The sequence below is a fragment of the Saccostrea cucullata genome, unplaced genomic scaffold (assembly GCF_032062105.1).
Source record: "Saccostrea cucullata isolate Sc308-1 unplaced genomic scaffold, CSIRO_AGI_Scuc_v1 ctg13252, whole genome shotgun sequence".
NCBI classification, from domain to species: Eukaryota; Metazoa; Mollusca; class Bivalvia; order Ostreida; family Ostreidae; genus Saccostrea; species Saccostrea cuccullata.
Genome location: NW_026926866.1, coordinates 23,484 through 29,234, shown reverse-complemented (window position 1 = coordinate 29,234; position 5,751 = coordinate 23,484). Strand labels below are relative to the sequence as shown.

Genomic DNA, 5,751 nt, shown 5'->3' with positions numbered 1-5,751 from the left:
AAATTCCAAAACCTTATTGCACATCTACATGACACCACTAACCATCTCCCCAAAGATGATTAGACTACTGTGTAAAATGTAAGAGGAGTTCAGGGAAGACGGGGCTTTTTGCATTAAAAACGTCATTTTTCGACCCCCATTTGATCCCCTGGGGCAAAATCAATATTCCAAAACCTTATTGCACATCTACATGACACCACTAACCATCTCCCCAAAGATGATTAGACTACTGTGTAAAATGTAATAGGAGTTCAGGGAAGACGGGGCTTTTTGCATAAAAAACATCATTTTTCGACCCCTATTTGACCCCCTGGGGCAAAATCAAAATTCCGAAACCTTATTGCACATCTACATGACACCACCAACCAGCTCCCCAAAGATGATTAGGCTACTGTGTAAAATGTAAGAGGAGTTCAGGGAAGAAAAGTGTGACAGACGGACGGACGGACGGACGGACATGAGTAACAACAATATACCCGAACTTTCTTTAGAAAGTGCGGGTATAAAAATTGAATATACTTACTGGATCGTGATATCAAGTACCACTGAAATCTGTAATATATTCGATTATAGGAATAAACAGTTTGAATAAAGGACAGGCCACTTTATCCTTATCAGAAAGTATTCTCAGTTTGACCATATAATCATATAAATCAAGGGAAAGTCCAGTTAGAATTATTTGGACGACTTTAGGTAATAGTCGTTGTAACATGCTTTCAAGTATTTTCGTTTGCTTGGCACTACAGACAGTCTGTTTTGTCGGTGCTAGCGACAGTTATCAGAAGTCCTTCAAAGACTCTCAACCTTAGAAGCGGAAGTCTCTTTTCTGAAAGAAAAATTAAAATCATGTCATGGAGGTAACCAAATCTCTGATGTCAGTGACCAAAGCAGTGAGTATAAAATGGCTTAAATGGATAATGTTTATTATTATACCTCGACTGTAATTTCTCTATATAAAATTAATACCATAAAACTGTCTATTTCCCTGAGAAGAGACTACTGTTCTCAACTGACGGCTACTCCCTGGAAAATCAGAGCTACTCCCTGGGACTACTCCCTCATGAATATTTATTAGTAATTTTAACCAATCAAAGTGTTCAGTAGGCGGAGCGTTCAAGGAATCTCGAGTCTGTGAAGTCATGTTATTAGCCTTGTAACTATGACGTCAAAACATTTCGACATATGATGTCAAAATCATACTTGAATTCTGGCAAAATGAAGACAACGATAATTCTTCGAAATGTCAATGAAAATACTCTTTAAAAATAATTTAATTGTTTTGAACACGATGCATTACTTGTCATACAATGTGTTAAACCGCATGAATTTGTAATTATGCCTCTACAGTGTGTTTTGTTAAATGTCGGAATATCTGGTAAAAAAAAAATTGCCTATGATTGTTTCGGCATAATAAAACAGTTATGGAATGGGAATTCGGGAAATAGCAAATTTATGATTCCCCTCGGCAGGACCATAAATTTGCTATTTCCCTCGTACCCATGCTATTTCCCTCGTACCCATTCCATAACTGTATAATATGTTCGAAGAATAGGCAATTTTGCATATTGAAATTAAGCTTACTATTTTTATTTTAGTCTTCTTAGTAAAATTAATAGATTTATTGGAAACTTACAATACGTTTAAAGTTCACTTACTCAAATGACTCACTGGATGGCAGAATGTAAATGTATATTTTTCATTTGTAGCAAAGAAACAATTCAGTAAAAACTAATACATTTTTGACAAGATAAAATATAGGTTTATTTTTTGGTTTCGACAGTGTGGTGAAAAATAATTAAAACACATATACTATTTTAGTGGAAAAAAGGACTGTGCCTCTAGGACAACCGTCTCAAGTCGCCTTCCACGCTCATCTTTAGGAATACACCAAGCCATCCACTTCAATAAAGTTCTTCTAAACGAAGGTCAAGGCTATTTGGCCGATGCTGGGGAGTTTGTCGCACCGGTACCTGGTTTGTATGTGTTTTCTTGCAAGCGGGGAGCGAACTTGTATGAAATATGAATTTGTTCAGAACAGTGAGGTCTTAACGTATTCTATAAGTGATGCACATGAACACGATGACTGGGCCGTTTCGTCTGGAACTGCAGTCACACGTATGAACTCAGGAGATCGTGCCTTGATAAGAACCTCTTATTTGGTTCCGTGTTCTCACACCGTGTTTGGCACTGGTTTTGGTACTTCGTCTTTTACCGGGTTCTTGTTAAATTAAAATGCGTTCAAGTTTACAGATGATATGAATTATTTGTTTAACCATGAATAAAAATTGTTTCAGCGCATTTGTTCTACATGTGCAGTGATATCCACATCGAACAAGATATTTTTAACAATTTCTACAAATGATGACCATGTTAAAATTCATGCAGTAATTAAGATGATTTTTTTTTCGATTTTCTTTAATTAGGGAACTTATCAGTTCGACTGGAATCAATTGTTTTAAACTTAAAATAACTCTTGTAGAATCGCCTACATCATAAATAGTTAAATACCTGGTACAGGTCATGCATTCCCTGTTCTCAGTATTTCTTTAAAAATAAAACAAGCAGTAAAATCATAGTCAAATAAAACTTTGAAAAGGCACCGTCGCTCGCATGACGCAATGGTAAGTAACTTCTGCTCTAGAGTCGTGAGGTGAAGAGCTGATCCTTACATCGGCGATTCGAATCCACTGCTGGGACGTAGAGACCAGCTCTTAAACATAAAATCGGAGGTCCCGTGTAGCAGTAGATGTTGGCACGAAGAAAATCCCCAATTGCCTAATGACCTTAAGAACCGTATATAGGTACAAGTTTACAGACCTCCACCAGCAAGTTGGTGGAGTCTTCTCTATATAATTGTTAGTATTCGTGTTCATTCTTCACCTCTAGTTCTGTTGGACACGCCATAACTGCTGATTTGAATACTAGTACGTTACAATAATGAGGACCTTAAAACACTTTTAAGGGACCCCGATCTATCAACTTGCATCAACTAGAGCAACCTCAAATCTTATTTAAGGTTTCGTCAAAGGTCAACATGACTAAAAAAATTATTTTTACAATAGCTCCAAAACTATGTGTGGTATAAAGTCAAAACGTTTAAAGTTTACAAATATATCATTGATTAATAGATAGAAAGTATCGCTTGATAACAAATGTTTTTAAAAAGATATTTTTTGAGAAAAATTGTGTCAGAAAATGTGCATATTTAAAGAAAAGTGCACCTGCTTAATTATGTCTTTTTTGTGAAAACCATCATTGCAGAAATGATATATGTTTATCATTGAAGAGCAAGTTGGACGTGAATGGTCTCTGAAAGGCTGTTATTGAAAGCATGACATGTATAAAGACAAGACTCCTATAAAATACGCCATTTGCAATGTACTTTCACTTTCAAGTCTTAACATTTGGACAAAATAAACAGGGAAAACAACTTTCCAGAGGCTATCCAAGTCCAACTTGCCCTTCATTGATAAACGTATTTTGTTTCTGCAATAATGGTTTTCACGAAGAGCGCGGAATTAATTAGGTGTATTTTTTGAAAATATATGCATTTTTAAGAAGAATTTTTTCTCAATGAATATTTTTTTCTCGTATTTTTTTTATCAAGGGATACTTTCTATCTATTAATCAATGATATATTTATGAACTGTTAAAGTTTTAAGTTTATACCCCACATAGTTTTGGGGCTATTGTAAAAATAATTTTTTGGACATGTTGACCTTTGACGAAACCTTAAATTTAGTCTCTCGGTTGATTCGATACGTAAGAATATGCTCTGATTCAATCAATTTCTAAAACGAGCGAAAGGTATTTTTTTTCAACAAGTTGATGAAACAGGAATATCAACAATTTCGGTTAAGGTCATCATTTTGCAAGTTCTATAGGCGAGACAATTAACTTGTCAGGAAATACAACCAGTCAATGAGACGAATGCTTTCATAACAGTTGTGAGACCATTATTTACACAATTTTCTACGGATTTTCCGTTTTCATGATGGGAACAAGGAACACACAGAGGGTGTGATCGATTGAGAGGGGATAATTGTTCTTCCATGGCACCTGATTCCACGTCTAATGTTTTAGAAATCCGTGTTTGCTCTGCTTCTGACTTGCATTGTTGCAATGACTTCTGAGCTTGAATTCTGTTCATATATGTATCTCTTTATTTCATCGATTACAACCCAAATGGTTCAGATAATTATCTTACATAAAATGCTTTATAAAATTTCCTTCTGCAAAATCTGTTTTGTATATAAATACAATTCCTTTGTTATTATTTTATATCGATCACATTTCTTTACCTATCATGAATAATTTGATTCTTATGAGCGTATTCACCCTGCAGTATAGATTTTCTAAATCTAATCTGAAAATGTTTAATTTCCATTAAATGATATGCGCATCATTTTGTTTCAGTTGACACGTATCAATGTGGTTTTAGCAAAATTCACAATAATTCAATGTATGCAGAATAAAGACGTATAATTAACTAACCCCTAAATGACAATGTCAAATCGATTGTTTTAAAATGTTTTGTTTGCAACTCATTATTATTTGAAGTATACATAGTTTTTATATTTACGCTATATTTTTGAGAGGTTTTGAATATTGAATGAGTGAAAAAAAGTTGATGGAAGTAAGTATGTAATTTTAAAATTATATTTCAATAAGATGGAGAATGCTTTTTTGTAGGACTTTACATTACATGTTTTTATACTTTATTTAATTCAAAGACATAATCAAAGATGCTTTTTGAGCTTTGTCACTGACATCAAACGAAATAAATCTTTCATACTGCCTTTTAAACAGTTATTTAGTCGATGAAAAAAAATCTTAAATAAAATTATTTCCTATGAAAAATAAATCTTTCATGAAAAGTTATTCTTCATTATTAATTTGACTAACTTTTTTCAGTTTTAAGCCCCTGAAATAATTACGAAAAGATTAAAACTGGTATGTATAATTTTAAAAAGATAATGTATATATTATGTAATACAAGAAACAAATGAATTAAATTATATCCCTATTCTCCAGGACCAACTGAAGAATAAATACATCGTATTGATCTTATGGCTCCAGCTTCTGGATATATGTTTTGGTAAGTATCTTTTTCATTATACAATGCCGGGTTGAACTGAACAGTTTTTTTTTCAATTTCTTCATCTGATGAATATAAATTCCTTAGATATCTTTCTGTAGTTTAAACCTATTTTGTCGTGCGAAATTATGATTTTTAGAAATCTTAAACACACTCTCAATGATTAATCAATGATTGTTACTTAGTCAATGAGAAAATTTTAATTTTTGAAAAGAATTAAGGTAAATAATAGCTAATAATTTCGTAAAGGATGAATGTTGATAATTTTTATTTGGTGTAGAGATTAAATTTCCGTGACGTCAGCTGATGGCGATCGGGCCTTGGGACGAAATTCGAAGTTTGCTTGAATTTTAGTTGTAAGCATTATAAACGCGTTGGATTTAAACTTTAGGAAGAAATATATCAGCGAGAAATATCATATTTGAACCCAATGCTACACGCAAACCGGTAGGCATATCCAATTTATGTGTTAAATTCAAGCCTGAATCGAGGAAGGGGTCAAAATGGCGTTGCACACCTTGTGTATTTATATATAGAGGGGGTAGAATTTTTCGATATTTGGCTTAATTAGCGACTTATTGATAAAAATTCAGGTGCCTGTGTACGTACTCACACTGTCGACAAATATGTGCAACAAACGAAAATTGTTTTGC

The 5,751-nt window shown here is 33.6% G+C and overlaps 1 pseudogene; it reads left to right on the top strand.

Annotated features, from left to right (window-relative positions):
* The first annotated feature begins 769 nt into the window (after positions 1–769).
* On the top strand, positions 770–2,244 carry LOC134272790 (complement C1q tumor necrosis factor-related protein 2-like; annotated as a pseudogene).
* Positions 2,245–5,751: the final 3,507 nt, after the last annotated feature.